Source organism: Labrus bergylta, chromosome 19, assembly GCF_963930695.1.
Source record: "Labrus bergylta chromosome 19, fLabBer1.1, whole genome shotgun sequence".
In the NCBI taxonomy this organism is placed as follows: domain Eukaryota; kingdom Metazoa; phylum Chordata; class Actinopteri; order Labriformes; family Labridae; genus Labrus; species Labrus bergylta.
The window spans coordinates 6,067,854-6,086,609 of record NC_089213.1 but is presented as its reverse complement, the minus strand read 5'-3'; the positions used below and the strand labels follow the sequence as shown (position 1 = coordinate 6,086,609).

General features: G+C 43.9%; 1 protein-coding gene across 2 annotated transcripts in view; it reads left to right on the top strand.

Moving 5' to 3' along the window:
* pvrl2l (PVR cell adhesion molecule related 2 like) overlaps positions 1-18,756 on the top strand; it is a 303,185-nt gene that overhangs the window by 161,778 nt on the left and 122,651 nt on the right. The window lies entirely within an intron of this gene.

Genomic DNA, 18,756 nt, shown 5'->3' with positions numbered 1-18,756 from the left:
AAACTTCCAGAAATGAGAGAAAAAGCTTCGTCGTTTCCCCCTCGGTGGGAGTGTTTGGGGCCACGGCCGTGCGGGGGTAACGTCTGTCAGAGAGATAAGCGCTGAGGAGAGCGCCTCCAGGCCGCGGCTTATCACACACTCAGACCTGCAGGGAATACACACACACAAACACACACTCATTTACACGGGGAGGAAGTGTGTGAAGCTTTCCACATAGAGAGATTTGAGGTGGGGGAGGTTTATATCTCACCTCTATATCGACGTTTCCCCGGGAGCCGTAACTTCAGCCTGGTTCTCTATCTGTCTCGCAGCAGGTTGACCATCAGTCAACAGATTACCGCCGCCGGTGCTCAGAGAGAACGCTGCCCGTACAAAAACATTTCCATTACTGCATTACTGCTTCTGGGTCATGATTAGACGAATCTAAACAGAGTGTGACCTGTGGGACTCAAAAGGAACAGTGGTGGAAACAATCACCTGATCTTTTACTGACCTCACAGACTTGAACACCGGCTGCATTATAGGTAAAATATCAGGTGTGTTTAGTCGTCAGCAACTTTTTTTTTAGGCATGTCAGTCATTCAGGCAGCATCATGCAGTACCTTGATTATTGTCCACTGTTTTAATATCTCAACACAGTATGACATTAAAAACAACAAGGGGGTCTTTTACCTTAAAAAATAAAGAAAATCTCTCAAAAAATAATGGATTAGTAAAACACTGGTGAAAACAGGTGGCTTCTTCTTTCCAAGTGGTAACCTCCAGTGTTGAAAAATGAAGCGCAATGAAGTGTAAAATCCCGCAGTTCACCGAGTGTCCACTAGAGGCTGCCTCCAGGATCCCAGTAAGTCACATACACACTCATTCAAAAATGCCGTTTTTACAGCAGAGATTCACATGTTTACAGCCTGGTGTTCTGATTAGTTATTGTTCTCACAGGCACACACTGTACAGGACATACATATGCTGTAAAAGGATTGATGTCATGGAGACCAGACATTGCCCTTCAGGACTCATTGTGTAGTGTTTGTGTGTTTGGCATTTGAGTGCGTTACATGAGCTACTTCATGTTGCTCGAATTCTCTGTCCTTCACTTCAAGACACCAGCAGAACAAGAATAAAAGAAGCAGGGTTGTATGAAGGGGAGAAGTAAGGCACCATTGTTGAAAGGTCAGCGGTTCAGTCCAACATCAGCCTGTGTGAGTCAACCTGCAGCTGTGAGTCTGCTGCTAAATGGCTCCATTAAATCAGTGCTTGGGGGGGACCGACATTTCTGAATGAATCTGGTAGTTTTCATTAACCGCTGATGTAACCTGTTTGGATGTTAAAGATAATGTTTCGTTAAAAGCTGTGCAGCATTGTGATGAGCAGTAAATCTCTAAGCAGACAACATACATGCCAAGTTTTGTGCTCACTGACATCTTGTCGTTCGTGTTGCAGAAATGTTTTCAGACTGATTTGTCTGCACGAGAAAAAAAGTTTGACTATTGCGACTCCTTGATCAGCTTACACCGGTCTCACACTGAATCTCTAAGGACGAGTTCACACCCAGTTTGTTTGCTCTGGTCTGAATCATGGAGCAATTTGTTCCATTGTTGCATTTTGACCTCAAGTTTGTTCTGTGTTCACATGAGGACATTTACAAGAGGACCAAAATCTGTGATGAGGCGCTCAGAGAGAATATGTTGATGTTCTGGAGTTACTGAAGTTTCCTTATAGAGCCCACGTTAATCCTCCTGAACCAGGACCTCATCCACCAAAACTGTTTCCAAAGATCCCTCAGGTCTGCCTGTGGTCTCTAACGTCTTCAGACATGATGAATGGAGCCACTGTGATGGCTTCCTGCATTTGCGTCGGATCGAAGTCCCATTCTTAATCCAAAGGCGCGGCACCAGTCCAGAACAAAGCGGAATGGGACCCAACTTTTTTGAGCGGTCTCAGTACGGTTGTTTGATCCTCATCAGGGTGCCATTGACTGCTTTCACACCAGCGCAAACAAGCTGCTGAAAATGATCGAAGAGATGCTGACACACCACCATTGTTTTTGTTTTAGAGAGGACGAGACGGTTTTTCTGATGATTCATGTCATTCAGGTTTGATTTTTGTTTGGGGGCAGAAAAATGGTCACATCTTGCACGTTAAAACTAAGAACGTAATCCAGGAAACATAATCTTCTAAAGAATTGCATCACTTGAGTTCCACTGTAATTAGAAATCAGATAAGAGTAGAGTAAGTACATGGGTATTTGGTGAAATTCTCTGTTATGCTTTTACGTAATTGACACCTAATTAGCATTAGGCCTTTAATTAGCCTGAAATAGAAAACACGTCCGTAGAGCATAGAAGCTGAAATTTTGGAAAAGTGTCTGTGTAGTTCAGGAACAATTAGAGGAATTAGCCGAGGGGATTACGCCTTTGATGAACAGAAAATGAACAAAAATGAAGTTCGAGAGGTGAGCGCTGAGAAGAAGGGAGGGTTCTGACTCCGCAGAAGAAAAGTCTGCTTATTTCCTCCAAGTCCCGTTGTGAGATTATTTCCTGGGCAGGGAGCCAGACGTTGGTGTTATATTCTCAGCTGGCCGCCGGCTTTCGTCACTTTTCACTAATGTCGTCCTTCAAGACGGTCGCAGCAGCTGAGGCGAAGAATTCAGCTGAAAATAATGAAGACTACAAGTACGGACGACTTCTTTCACAAGCCGACACAGTGGCAACAACACTTCGTCTTTTGGAGGTTTTACAGGTTGCCGTGTTGTCTGTTAGTCAAGGACTCTCTTTAACACTCAGAGAGGAGGCTTTGTTGATCCCACCACGGGCTGATTTAAAGCAAAAAAAACCAACAACAAAACGTCTTCAACATTCAGTTCAAATAAATACTTCACTTATGTTTTACCAGACTCGCCATAAACGTCCTCTGAATAAACGATTCTTTTCACTTTTCAGGGTCTCTTAAAAGTGTATTTTGGGACTTTATGTGGTGCTCAGAGGTATGACAGTAGTTCAGTCTGAGCCCTGAGTTAAGTCGTTGGAGGTCTTTGTTGGTACCAGGTGGTGATTCTAGAGTCTCTTGGGGCCCTAGGCAAAAAACAACCGATAATTACTCCGCTACATCTTTTTTCCTGTTTTTTTTTCTCCCTCCTATAAACCAATAATTCCTCTTAATTTTTAATATTTGACTTCTTTGACACACTTTTGCCTTTGCAGCAATGACGCATGCGACGTTTAGCAGGGGAAGAGAGTGAGTGCTGTCAGATGGTAACCCCCAAAGGGAGGTTTCCTACTGTCGTTTCCAAAAATGCACATTTTAGACCACTGCTTTGGTTTAAGGGGCCCCTAACTGGTCTGGGTCCCCAAGCAGTTGCCTGCCTTGCCTGTTGACAAGCAGTGCCTCTGTTGGTACCACGATGTGCAGAATGGCAGAGTGGGACAATAAGCTTGTAATTAACTCGTATTTGACTACAATGATGTCAAGTAGCAAGAGCAGTTTGTCCCCTGAGTGTCCAGTTAATGAAAAAGTAAAAGAAACAAAGTGGTTTGTGAAATAATCAAATCAAAACCAATCTTTCCTTTAAAATGTGTCCATCTTGTCAAACCTTGCTGCATTACTGATAATCAGCAGAGTTGGATGGAAGCAGGAGGGGTAGAAGGAGTCGAGTGTTGGCGTGGTATATAGTCTAAATATTTTAAAAAGGGGTACTTGTTTCTTGACGTTCTTTGCGTAAATATTTTACGTTTGGAGGCCTGTGTGCAGCGATGACGTCAGGATTTCAAAACTCTGCGTGCCGCAGTCAGAAAAGAGGGGTGAGATCACTGCTAGAGCTGAGCGGAGCTGAGCCGAGGCACTGCTGGTTTCAATCAGGGAGACACGACGTGTGGGTGACTCATGAACGCACAGACGAGAGCACGCTTACATATAGACCCTTCATGTTGTGGATCTGCCTCCTCTGGGCTTCTCTCCAGCTCCTCGCTTCTGTCTTTTCAGAACGTTGTGGTTTTTTTCTGGATCTGCCATCCAAGAACAAACTTCTTCAGCTGTTTGGCTCCGGGCAGAATTACATGGAAGAATTACTATGCACGCGTACAGACAGAGTGTACGCTGAACATTACATCCGCCCCGTACAGTATATATGTGCACTCTGTGGATTCATCTGTGCTTTTATTAAGCGGCACATATGCACAAAGAGCCATCATGCATTTTACATGCACAAACGCACATTTGTCCCACAAACCGACACAGGGTCTGTTCAAAACTAGGACATATAGTGTAGTATATTATTGATATTTGTTGGGGTCCGGGACATGAAACTTAAAAATAGTGCTGGCCCGGTGAAACTGGGACGGGTGGTCGTCCTGAGCATGCTAAGTGACAGCTATGTAACGTTAGCTATAGCAATATTACAAAGCTAATCTCCCGACTGACATACGACACCAAATGAAACGCTAGATATAGAAAACGAAGAATATGTCTCAAGGGGACTTTTTTTTCAGTTATTTTACAATCCTGTCTACAGTGCTACATGTCTTAGCTTCAGTGTTGCTACCATAGCTAGTTTTAAGTTAGCGTCTTCATCCAGGCACGCTTACATTCATTAATGTTACTTTGAGTACACTGTTCCTCGTACAACCTTAGAATTCAAAAAACCCGAACTAGACAGTAGAGTCGTCGTCTCTCTACATGAAGGTCAGGGGTTCGATCCCCAACATGCAACATGTCAAATGTGTACTTGGTCAAGACGCTTAACCCAGAATGCTCCTGCTGCTTTGCCGGCAGCTTTAGTTACTTCTGATGGTCACTTTACTCAGCAGCCTCTACCATCAGGGTGTGAATGTGTAGGTGTGACCTGCAGTGTAAAAGCACTTTGAGTAGTCAGACACTAGAAAAGTGCTATACAGGCTCAAGTCTGTTAACCAAACTGTTATATACAGTCAACACCCTTACTTAGCCCATGGAGATGCTTTTTAGATCCTTCTTTGTGAGTGAAAACACAGAAAGTAAAGTCCCAGTTTGATTGCATATTCCTAATGTTGTCATGACCACTTAAAACTGAAAGCTACACTGTATAACTGTATTTTCTGTAATTTCCACAGGACAGGTTTAGAATCAAATCAAATACTGAGTGTTGCGTTATGAAAGGAAAAACAAAACTCTGTTTGAATCCATGAGCGGCAGAAGCATTGGAATAATCTCAAAGATACGTCACATAGTTAGCATGCTATGGTGGATTTGTCTGCATCTCATATTTGCCTCTGCATACAAATGTATTTGTGGTACGCACCTTGGCCCTGTCACCCGTGCACTGAGTCATTCTTCGCTGCACACACGGGGTCAGATGTTAGTTGTGTTACCTCCACCCGGCGCTCGGCGAGAGAGCGCTGCCTGATTACCTCTGTGCTCCTGCTGCCGCTCCCCCTCTCTTTTTAATACAGTTCATACCCGCAAACATACTGAAACAAAAGCACTTACAAAAGCAGATACAGTGTGTACATGCTGACACAAACAGCCTTGAACTCTACGAAGACGAACACAAAAAAAAAAAACATCCGCTTTGTGTCGAAGGCGAAGTCACATTTCTCATTTCTTCAAGCTTTTCAACTGCGAGCTATTCCCCTCTGGCCTGACTCATCCACAACCTCAATAAACCACCTCTCTCACTCTGTGTTTGTGTGCCGCTTTGTTTATTTGTGTTCATGCATTATTGTGTGTGTGTGTGTGTGTGTGTGTGTGTGTAATAATAGGCAAGGCAGAGCGGTCTTTAATCCTGCAGACCATTGCTCTGTCTTTCAATTAGCCAGCAGGCCTTGTCGAGGGCCGCCCGGGGTCAGACTGCTATCACCCTCTACTGCTAATCCTGTTCAGACTGATCAATGCAGAGTGAGGAGGAGGCGGCGGCGGGGGAGGGGTCAGAGGTGAGGAGGGAGGAGAGGAGGCGGGATGTCAGGTTGCATGTTTGAGTTAGACAGAGAGGCGAGAGGTCAGGCGGCTTTACCTTCCAGCACGTGAGGGGAGGAGGAAGATGGAAGAATGCAGGAGAGGATCCAAAGGCAACATGGTCGCACCTAATTGACGGCCAAATCTTCAGTTTTCAGTGATTTGATCCTTTTTTTGGGGCTGTTATTTAGTTAATTAGACAAACTGATGTTTGTAATTCTGTTTTCTTTAATGAGATTCAGCTGAATAAAATGATCATAGACACCAGCAAAGCAACAAGTTGGAGTAAGATACTGAGGTCAGACCGAAGCTAGCGTGTAGATTTTGTTTTTGAAACAACATCTAGTTGAAACAGACGCACTTTGGTCGTCTCTGAAATCTCACTAACTTTTTGTGTGTTCAAAGTGTTCAATTTTGTGTATTTGAGAATTTTTTTTTTTTTTTTCTCCCAAAGAGAAACATATTTATTTCCTATATGCTAAATGTGAAAACACAACGTTTCCAGCCCAACCGAGCTCTTCATCATCATACCGAGCGGACTTTTCATTGCTGACTTGATGTTTGCTTTTCATCTTCCTTCTCCTGATCAGATTCAGGAACGGGCACACTGAGTGGAGGAGCGCGGAGAGGTAGATAAAGGAGCAAAAAAAAAGAGCAGTGGCTTTAGAGAGCAGCCTTAATCCTGTCCGCACTTTGTTTGCTGTTTTTCTCCCTCGCTGCCTCCCCCCCCCTCCCCCCCCAAATCCTCCTTCTCCGTCTCCCTCTCTCGCCTCTCTCTCTCTTTGAAAGGATGGAAGCGATCCATCTGAAATGAGCGAAGGCACGCACATATTCATTTACCCCACTCTTTTTCTTTCGACTCTCTTGGGCCCCTTTAGCCCCTCAAAGTCCCCCAACTCCCCCCATCCTCTCTCGCCCCCCTTGTCTTTCACTCTCCTCCATTCCAGATTTGCTCAGAAATGAGTCACCCCACCACAAACCGACCCATTTAAGAGGGAGGGAGCTGCGGAGACGGGGTGGGAGGGGGGGGTGACTTAGAGGAGAAGATGGATTGACTGTGAGTGGGCGAGAGAGCGAAAGAGGAAGAGAGAGAGGGAAGAGAGTGATAGAGGGGGGGAGCTAAAGGGAGGCTGCTGGCTGTTTTTCACTCAGCTGGTTTTGTTGATCAGTATCAACAGCCGAGGTCTGGATCCAATCAGCTTCCTGCATTCAGCCAAGCAGAATATAGGACTAAAAATATATTTGACAGTGCACAACACACACACACACACACACACACACACACACACAGAAGCAGTAATGTAAATTCAGTGTATAATGCAGTACAGACGGGGTTTACAGAAGCGAGAGCACTTACAGGAGTTTTGGATTATGAAACATAAGTATGCATGTGCACATACATTTTTCTTTGTGTGTGTGTGTGTGTGTGTGTGTGTGTGTGTGTGTGTGTCTCCATGCATATTATCTCAGATCTGCACTGAATTAATGAAGCCGCAGACATGTAGGTGTGAGACATCACAGTAATTACGGCAGCAGCTCTGTAGCCTCGCCATCAATAATGTTCATTAAACTACTGAACCCTCTCAAGTTGACGGCTCTGCGTACCAGAGTGTGAGTGTGTGTCTCAGTGTGTGTGTGTGTGTGTGTGAGAGCACCACAGTTGGATGATGGATTGGGCATATTTGCATTAAATGCTTCTTTATGTGGACACGGCTGGCTGGTGAAGGCCATTTTTTATCATCTCTGTGGGTTCAAAGTTTCAAGCGAACACTGAGGAAAAACCAAAATAATGAATCATCATTTCAGTCAGAAGTTGGCATCGTTCAAATGATTTACAGCTCCAGTTTCAGCGCTGTTTTAAGTCAACAAAGTCATTAATGATCAGTCTGAGAGGAGCACAGTTGCAGCTAACATCAAGGTTGATTTAAAACAATCAACTTTTATTGAATATTTAATGGGTTTACCATCAAAACCATCGATCCCAAAATGTTTCAAATAACACAAGTATCCAGAAAAAATTTCAGAATATGTAGCATTAAGAACAGAAAACATCTCAACATGCAGTCTATGAGCTGTCTCGGTCCCAGAGCCATGTGTTTCAGCTCGTTACAAGAACACGATGTGCTCCAACTGCAGGACGTCACCCAAACAGCGGAGCACTTTTGTGGATACGAATACGCTGATTTTGATTGATGAGCAGATTCTCAGCTCTGGAAACGTGAGCATTAACACATTGGGGGGGATTTTAGCCGGAACTGATGCTCAGCTGTTTCTTCACATTCAGGGCGAGGGATAAAAACTCCCTTTAGGATCTGGATTCACTTCTTTTCCAGTAATTCTCCAACCTGGCAGCATGTCGACTTCCTGAAACAGCCCAGTAAATGAGCTGGATGAGGGTCCTTTTGTTTACAAGCTGTGGCTATCTTGTAATCAGGTAGAATCTTGTTTTTTTTTTTAAACTGTAACAAAGAGAAGTTGGCTCGTACTCGTAAAAAACAAAAGTCCTCAGGCAGGCATGTGGAATCAAACCTCCAATCTTTATATTACAGGCTTGTCTGTGCAATCACAGGCCACCCTGCAGGCCCAGTGGGTAGTAAGTGCTCATTTTGAAAGTAGCAATCTGGGTTTGATTAAATCAGACTTACAAAATGCATGCACTGCTTGACTGAAGACGTGTACCTGCAATGAGATTTAAAGGCTAATTGTAGAACCTTGCAGACGGTAACAGCCAGCATGACGGCGGTGCATGACAACCTGTGATCTGCATGCTCTAGACCTCTTTAAGGTCAAAGCGCTCTCTTCACATCAGACACCTTTTGCCAAGTCGAACATAATTATCCACCGCTTCAGGTTGTCAGGCAGCCCCGTGTCATCATGCGGGAGGAGGGTGGAGAAATCCTCAGATCCATTCCACGGTGGAATATACGTGTGGGCTCAGAAGAGCGTTAGCGTGGCTCTGTTGTCGGATGAAAGCTGCACATCTGAAACACGAGGTTTTTCAAGTGTTTCGATTGTAACACCCACATGTATGAACTTCAAATTAGGTGCAAAGGCTCAAATGTCTCAAACAGTTCCAACGCAAGCAATGGCAGAGTTTAGAAACCAAGCAGGAGACAGAAAACAAAGTGGAAAAAGCTTTTTTACATTTAAGCTCAACCTTGGAGGATGATAATTGGACAGAAGAGACACACCTGCTGTCTGGTTAGAGAGCATTTACCCTTGAGTAAAGAAAACTGTGATCGCCTTTTGAAAAGCTCCATCGACCATGACTATTTTGGAAATTTCACAAATTCTACAAATGAGATGGCACAAAGAACTCGACTCAACTCAGCTCTTCTGTGACATCATTTCTTGGAGTGTCTCTTCTTATCTTCTTATGATCTAATCTAAAATTTTATGTAACTTAACAATTAAACTTCATTAAATGACTTTAATTTTAACATTAGAAATCTAAGAAACCCAACAGTATTTTTCTCACATTTTGCAGAATCAAGGCTCAAAACAAGTTGACCCAAATTCATTTTATAAAGTCAAACATAATGACACATATTCTTAAACTTTGGTTTTGATTCCTACACAGAGACAATCCTCAGACGGGTTCTTTTATCCAAAGCTTATTAGATCGCTATGACATGGTCGAGTACGAGAGAGAGAGAGAGAGAGAGAAAGCAGGTACATCCCTCTCATAAACGCATCCACTGAGCTGTGAGTTTAGGATGAATGATGTGATACCTGCCATCATCAATACGCCTCCACACACACAGATCACCTGATGTGACAACGGGATACAGAGTGAAACATTTTATTCAAAACTGGAGTCATGCAGGACAAGCTGCTGTGAGTGGAGAGGTGTGTGTGTGCACTGCCCGGGTGCAGCGTCAATCTGTGGGAAACACTGATTTTGTTTACCTATTTTTAAATTATAATTCATTTTTTAGTGGGGATTTTGTAACGTTTGAAAGGGAAAATGTTACAAATAAAATCCAGAGCTCTGCTGCACTTCGCTTCCTGCATGTTAAGAAACATAATGATGTCATCAGCGAATCAAGATATCATAATGGACATCTTAGCTTTTGGAGCTCTTTGTCTCACAATGCATTGAAGACTTTGGCTTTCAAAAATATATTTCAGATCAGTTCAAACATGATCACTTCAAAATCAGCCCAGAGGTCGTACTTTTATAGTAATCGTTGCCCAATCACTGTACGGCTAAAAATGTAACGGTCTCAGTTTATATACTGTTATATATGCCACAGGCGTTTCATATCAGCTTCTCAGCTCGTCTGGCCGTTGTTTGTGGATATACATGTACTCAAAATCAATATCCAGCTTCCATTACGTTGGCTTGCAGTGTGTTTTTATTGCTGCATTTTACAACAGTACAGTTAATCTGCGCTCAGTAAAAACTCTCGGCTGCAGTTTATTCCCTCTGAGGTCTTATATCTTGTGGTGGCGTATCAGAGTGGGATTTGTAAACACCAGCACTCTGCTGTATGTTCAGACTCTCGTGTGTTTATTTGGAGTTGCTCGAATGTGAGCGTACAGGCTGTAATTTCTGTGCATTCGCACTTTAAGCAGAGGGCGTTGTTACAGTGAATGTAGGAGGGAGTGGGGGAAATTACCTGCAGAGTGAGAGACTGTGTTTGTGTGTGAGGAAGTGAGTCTTTTATGGAGTGTTTGTATGAGCAGCTGTGTGTGAGCAGCAGCTGGATGCTAACGAATGACGAGCTGCAGGAGGAAGGTGGGGAGGCACTCAGGGAACCTCGTGAAGTTCACGACCTCTGCAGGGGGGGCACAGAGTGGGAAAGGACTTAATTAGACTCAATTTGTGTGCGTGCATGTGGAGTGCATCAGTGTGTGTTTATTTGAAGCCCACATGTTTGCATTGTTTTAAGTTCGAGTGTGTGTTTTCTGCAGGAATAAAAAGCAGCATAGATGAGCTTTCAAGGTGAAAAGGGGTAACGACTTTACATAACATGAATCCAGCCATTCTTTCTTTTATGTACACCCCTGTTCCCATCCTCTCCTTCTCTCTCTTCCTCTTTTTCTCTGTCTCCTTCCCGTCTGTGTTTGTTCTTTAGTTCTTACCCCATCTGCTCGCTCTGTGTCAGAAAGCATCCATTTAAAATCCGGAGAGTCTCAGAGGAGCGAGCACAGAAAGCCTCAATGGTCCCCCAAAAAATGCCCAAAACAAGATGCTCCCAAAAGTCACTCTGACTTTTTCTCCTCTCTCTCTCTCTCTCTTCCTCTTTCCCTTTCTTTGTCTTGTTTTGTGTGGTTTACAGTCTAGTTTTTCCTTTTATATTGCCTCCTCTTTTGGAGCATACTCTTGTGATTTCCTCGCTGATGAAAAGCAGAAGGGGAAAAGAGAGCCGGAGATGAAAAGCACCGGCTCGAATCCGTGATGAAGAAACAGAATCGAAGATGATTTTTTTTTTTTTTTTTTTAGGCAGGAAATTTCCTCCCCTCGGTGCGGCATCATGGGGGCTGCATGTGAATATGATTGAGATCGTCATGGAAACACCGGTGGAAGGATGCAAGAGTGTGAGAGTTTGGTAGGGGGTCAAAGGGAGTGTGTGTGTGAAGATCATGTCTGTGTGTGCCTATGTGTGTGAGTGTGTGTATAATACTACATATGTGTGTGTGTGTGCACGTTAAGTAGAGTGTGTGTGTAATGTCAGTGTGACTGCGGATATTTTTGTGCTTTTCTTTGTGTGTCAGCTTATAAAGAAGAAAGAGAGACCGTCCAACCATTAACGGTGACATAAAACTTATTTAAATTGAGCATCATGAACCCTTTAATGTGATTTCAACTCCAAATTAAACAGCTCAACCGTAAACATATACACGAGAATGGGTTGGTGTTGATTGTGTGACTTGTTTGCACGAATATGTTTTAAGGTTTTTACTGTTCACCTTTTCTTTCGTGTGATGTAAACGTGGTGTGTTGCAGCTCTTACAAACCTTAAACAGAAGTTAGACATTAAAGAATGGCTTTATGTAACATGACGCTCCCTAATTATTGTGCATGAGTCATTAATCCCAGAGCACGAATCTAAAGTTTGTGTTTGAAATGTAATTTACCACCGACAGCTGTCAGAATATGAAGCAATGGGACGCTGACAGAAAACAAGTTATTGGCTGTTTATTCAAGGGTTCTGTGAGGTGAATTAAACCCTCATTTCTGTGCCTTAACGACAGAGCTGGAGCAATATTACAATTAGCTTAGCATAAACACTGGAAGTAGTGGGGAGACAGAGTTGACACCAAAAATCAAATGTATTAAAAGCGCAGAGCAAACGTTTGCCTTTCATGCAAGTTAACAACCTTTGAAAACATGAATGTCTGACAGACGAGGTGTCAGAAACTCTCCGAGGATTTAGTCACAGGCTAACATTTTTGCAAAGACCGGGGGTCTTGCAGGGTCACCAACTGCAACTATAGGACTACAACTACTCCTTCTGAGATTGTTTCCCATCATGCACCTTGTGTAAATGTACAACTACACACTACTGTTGCGCAAAGAAATGAAAAAGAGGAGAAACTTGTGGGGTTGTGGAGAGAGCAAAGATAAAATATAGAAAGGGAAAACTGTGGACAGAAATGACTACGGCCATGGTTTTAAAAAAAAAAACCTCAACAACAACAAATCCATCCTCGTCTGTTTGGATGGAGTTTCTCCTCCTCGGTCTGCTGACCCGATGTGAGCTGCACCTGAGTCTCCGGTGTCTGCAGCACCGGGCTCTCCGACAGCTAGTTCAGTAGAAGCGTGTTGTTGAGCTCATCCTGTGATTAGAGTTACTGTTCTTGGCAGTGGACAACATTTTCTTGTCGTTTAACTCGAGCAGGGAATAACGATGTCGAATGTCCAAGACATAAAAGCTCCCGCCTGAATGATCCTCAGCCTGTCGGAGGGTTTAATGTACGCGACACTCTTTCTCCCAGAATGCTACTGTGCTGACGTTAGCGTAACCTCGCTCGCCGATCCATGTCAGCAAACATTAATCTTGTGTGACTGTTGGCTGTTTGGCCTAAAGTAACGCTTCAAAGTTTCTGTTATTGTATCGGCTTTATTGATTTTGAACAGTGACTAGAAACTCGACTGGAGTTACAGTAACACTGGTTATGTTGAGTACAGCAGTGATTGCAGGCATTTACAGATGTGTAAAGAGCGCAGGCTTCATCTTGTTGTTAATGACACTGGACGATAATGTACACATAGTTGTGTTTCCCTTGAACTGGCTCACTCCGTCCATTTATTTATGACTCAGGTTCATTTTGTAATTTGCCACATTGTCATTAAAAAGAACATGTTCCTGGAAACCGGAGCAGCGGAGTGCTTTGTCTTTAAATAAATGTCAGTCATTAGTAGTACCCTGTGCTCGGTGAACAACTCTTATCAACTGTTTCATCATCTCCCCCATGATGACGCCATGACGCGGGTCCTTCAGTCCATATTCATCATCTTTCTTTGTCCCGTTAGCTCAAATGCACAAGTTGATATGCTGAACTAAATCTGAGATAGGACCTTTCAAAATGCTTCAAAGTCAGGGCGGAAACATTTAGCTCCAGCGTTGTGTGTTGGCGGAGATGTTACCCTTAAGTCCTCCTCCGACTGTACATCTGTGATTTCCAGTCTCAGCTGCCTCCGGGTCCCATTAACCCTCCGTGATACCATTTAGCCTCGGCCTCACCTCCCCCCACCTCCGCTCACATCTGCTGGGATTCTGAGCCTGTGCCTCGCAGACACACTGCTCGCACACACGGAGGGGGAAATCAACGCTGCTTTCTTTTCGCAGTTAGTTTGTTTACGGCTTTATTTATTTTTAAACAGTGAGGAGCTCATTGAGGTTATTTCCACCCAAGAATAATAATTTTATCTCGCGTTCATAGAAACTTCCAGAGGCAAGAATAAATCTAAAGTCAGCACAAACACAAAGCAGACTCACAAGAAGCGGCAACAGTTTATCATTCATTTGTGTAGAAATGATTCCCTCGCCGTTCCCCGTGGCAACGGTTACAATTTGGAGAGACGGAGAGACTTTCATTAAGTAAAGAGACGCCTGCACTCAAAACCAGAAGAGATATTTTTACTGTGATGAAGGGGTAATGATGAAGAGCACTGCTGCACCTTGTTTACTGTGGGGAGTGAAATAAGTTTCTCCTGAGTCTGTTCCTCTCTCTTCATGAACCTGGAAGGTCAGCGGGTTTACCGAGAACAAATCTAACCATGGAAACTACAAACTTAGAAAAACGACTTTTCTAAGAAGCTAAAGTGATGCATTTTAATAAAGCTTCATTTCATCTTTGGCGAGTAGCGGCACCTTTCTCCAGACTCTTTGATTGCTCTACTCTGTGTAAGTTACACTGATTCATGAGCAGCCCGATAGCAGCTCTGGTTTGCACGGATTCTCCGATATAGTTTGTCCTACATACGCATGAGAGAATGTTTTAGTCATTTTGAATATTTGTTACCGATGTTCTCGAGCAGACCTTCCAGCTCACAGTCCTGCTGACCCTTTGTCTCTTATTGCAAATACTTGAATTTTTAGAAACCTGCTCGACTTTGTGCAGGAGGCTCTGCAGCCGGGATCAAGATTTAAATAACTTGACATTTTAAATATTTATTTCGGTCGAATCTCTTTTTGTTTTTAAAGATTTTTTGGGGAGCTTTTTTGCCTTTTTTTTGCGATAGGACAGTTGATAGAGTCAGAAATCTGAAGAGAGAGAGTGGGGATTGACAGGCATTTTTTTTGGGGGGGGGTGTGGTTTAGGGTCAGGGTGTATTTTTTGTTGAAGTAGAATCAAAACAGGTATAGATATCTTCTGATTTTTACTAGTATTGTTTCAAAATGTAAAATTCTGGTGTCATCACCAAGGGCGAGTCCAGAGGGGTGGCCAAGGGTGGCATGAGCCCACCTTGAATTGTGTTGGCCAACCCAGGTGCCATCCCACCTTGTCACCTTAACATAAGTCCCACCTTTTCAGAGGTGGGACTTATGTTGAAATTCACCATTCAGGCTGTGTTTCAACAGGCAGCTCATAGGTTTCAGTGTCTGTTTGCTATTTATAAAATACTTCTGGACTTTGGAGTTCTTGATGAATTAAGCTTAGAAGATGAGTATGTTGCCAGGTTACTTCCAATTGATTAGTCCAGATAGAAGGAGTAAAAAAATGCTCCTTATTAATGTGTGTGCACACAAACTTCAGGCCACCCAGTGCAAAAGGTCTGGACACGCCCCTGGTCATGACATAAATACCTTGCAGTAACTTCACCTGAAGGAAAAGGTTATATAACCTCTTAAATCTTGATGACAGTGACTTTAATGAAGTTACCTGCAAACTCTTCTAGTTTCACTTCAAATCTGGCACTTTAAATCTGGCACTCACTAACGTTAAGTATTTATCTGTCTGAGTGCTTTCCTCTTCAGTCTGAAGCTGGTGGTCTTTGTAGTTTGCCCTTTTGTATTTTCCGTCAAGTTGAAGGTGTTTAGATCTCAGGATCATATTCATGTGCTTTTTTTAAATTTAAGTCTCGTCCTTGACCCAAAGCTGCTTTTTAATTAGGATTCCCACTGCGGAGCTTTTACAGTCACTGCCTCCGGCTTATCAAACGACAGCTTTCTGTGTTTATCAGAAAAAGACTCGCAGAGACGGGGGAAGGAGAGAGGAGGTGAAGACGATCAACAAAAGATTATTTAGATTCCACGACTTTCACACCCCTCAGACTGCTCTCTAAACCCCCCCTCCCCCTCCCCCCTCCAGTCTTTGTCTTTCCCCATCCCTGTAAGTCTTTCCACCTTTCCTCCTCACACAACCAATCTTCTCATTCAGATTATCCCTACTGCCGTGAATGTAACCGAGTAGAAACAGATAGTTTTCATGGGCCTCTCTCCCTCTCTCTCTCTCTCTCTCCCTCTCTCTCTTCCCCCCCCCCCCCCCCTAATCTTCTCCATGTACATGACACTAATACAGAGACTGATATAAGCTCCCCTGCCTCTCTCTGTGACATTTATCACCGTGCTTCTTAATGCAGGAAGGCTGCCGCTGTTGATGAAAAATAAGGATGACAAGCATGGCCTATTTTCCTGCTAACGATAGTCTGTCTACTTTTCTTTTTGGGATCGGGGGAATATGTTCACAGAGCAGTTTTTTTTCTCTCTCTGAAGCGTCTCATTGGGTGGTTGACAGGGTTTTTGACTCTGACGTTGATCGCGCATCAGGCGCACTTTTTGTCGCGGCTCGTCCAGGATCCATTAGTGTTTGAGATTGTAATTGTGAGTGATGTCAGAGAACGCCTGCGGAGAACTGTCTGCTGAAAAGATGTTAAAACACGTCTTATCAGAGTATCTCTTATCGGATCGACATTACACATCAAGCGGTGTCACGGTGAACTCGCGCTGTCACATGCTGCCATTGATCCTCCGCGATGGCTCGTACATGTTTACCTTGCTCTATACTCAACGTGCACATCTATATAGACGACCCTATCACAAAAACATACTGAAATCTGTGTCAGTCAGACGTCTCCAAAAATGGAGACATGTTCATGCTGTGGAGATATGTTGATTCAGTTCAAGACTGTACGATCTTTGTGTTTGTTACGATGGTCACTGTCAGGTTAGACGATCACAGAGATATCAATTCATCCTGTGACTTCACCGACAGACATGACAGAGTACACGATGGTACCCGACAAATAATCACATGATGACGTGGGAAGGAAGAGGGGCGGGTCTAGACAACTAGACGACCGCCCAGCTGAGTAGACTAGAAGCTGCTTTAAGTTCATCATTTGCTCAAATTGCACTAGAAGCACTGCTCTGGATTAAACTTTTTTTTACTTTATGCTTAGTGCAGGCTTTATGTCATGTCTTTCCTCCCAGTATCTCAATAGGCTGCAGTATATCACCTACACACAAATCATAAAGACAACAACAATAAAGGTAAACTACAGAAAACAGAAAATACATCACAATCATACATTAAAAGCTTGTTTAAAGAGGTGAGTTTTGATAAGTGATTTGAAAGTAGGAGGGTCGGTGCAGTGTTGAGATTGCAATAACTTGCTTCCTGACCCCTGTTTTTGGATACTTAATGCATCGGCAGATACTTCTCCAATATGCCAGTGAACACAAAGACCAAACCTTCGCCTCGCCCTCCCTTACATAAGATCATATTAGAGAGAAAGTCAAGATGCTCCCCAGTGTGACCGAAGATATAAAGCTAAACGAAGGCGCCAGCTCTAATGGACCTTAGAGGGGACCCTTACCTTAAACAGAATAATTGAATTTTAAACACTTGATTAAGAGAGGAGGTTCTGCCACCAGAGACCTTTTACAACGTTATCCAGTCCGTCTCTCACTCAGGAACACGACTAAAGCGGCTAACGCTAAAGATATCAACGGCACAATAAATATAAATAACGGTTTTTGGCCCGCATGTTGTGTCTCCATGCCAGGCTGTAAGTGAAAAACTAGGGCAGGCAAAGTTGGATTCATCATCCTTAATGCCTTCTGTCACTTCAATTGGAAATTTCGCCAGACACTGTCCCCTAATTTAGACATCATATCCTGTCCCAAGAGTCCCGCCTCCCTTGCACTATCCGTCTGTCTCACCCTGGCATCACCCTCCTGCGTCCCCCCCATGTGAGAGCGGAGCAAAAGACTGTTTGAAATCAATCTGAGACCTCTCCTTTTAACCCGTCTGCTCGCCTCTCTCTACCACACAAAGAAAAAAAAAACCCTCCTAGTTTCCCTCGTCTCGCTTGATTCCTCTCCCCTTTCATCGCCTCTCTTTTCTTCTCCTACACCCTCAGAAGGAACCGTTTGTCTGAATCATAGGCTCCCTTATAATGACATGCCCCCGCTGGTTTTGTTAGCTTAACTCTCACTCGTCAGATCATACAGATCATTATTTGATGCTGGATGTGATTTCGTTGAAAGGGAAGTATATGCGTCATTCCGTCCCTGGCGATGCCCGGGAACGTCACCCCACACGGTGCTCATTTCAGCCAAACCCGAGTTGTTTGATTGGCATTCTCTGCTGTGTTTGCCAGCAGTGCTGGCAGAGCCTCACTTGTTATTTGCATAAAACAGGAAGGGGTTCAAATTTCCCTGCTGTTCTGCGTTCCGTTGCCCTCGCTGCACCCCAAAGAAAAATCAGCATGCTATTCACAAAAGGAGAGAAAAAACATTTGCCGGCCTTGTGCGGCTCTGCACTATAGGCTCAACGCTCGTCCTTGCCAGTTTTGACACTTCCTTGTCTCCTCTTTTTCGCCCAGCGTGAATCCACTCATACAAATCCTACACGATCTGAGCCAGGCCTCTTTTCTCCCTCTTAGCCCTGCAGAGAATCCTCCTGGCACGAGTCGTGCTCCGCAGTGTGAACCTTTTACCTCTGTGTGCTGTCGATCAGTGAGATCTGGACTTGGTCCTGGGTTGACAGCAGGCGATCACTCTGCCCCGTGGTTCGCCTGGCCGACTGATAAGAGGGGCATGGGGAGGAGGCAGGAGAAAAGCAGAGGATGGGAGGATAAAAGAGAGGAAAGAGGAGTGGGTGTAATTAGGGTAAAAATGGAAGGGTTGGAGGGAAGTTGAACATTGTGTATCTACTAAGGCGTGACTGTGTGCTCATTTCTACTGAACCTCTTCAAGTAACCCCTCTGCCTGTCTGTCCTGTCTGTCCTGTGTGTCCGTCTCTCTCTGTGTCTGTCTCTGTGGCTCTGCCGGGCCGATACTCTAACCCATGGCAAAGACAGCACATGGCACAAAACAAACTGCTTTTTGCTGCTGCTGCTGCTGTTAACCCATCTCTCTCATTGTTGTTTCA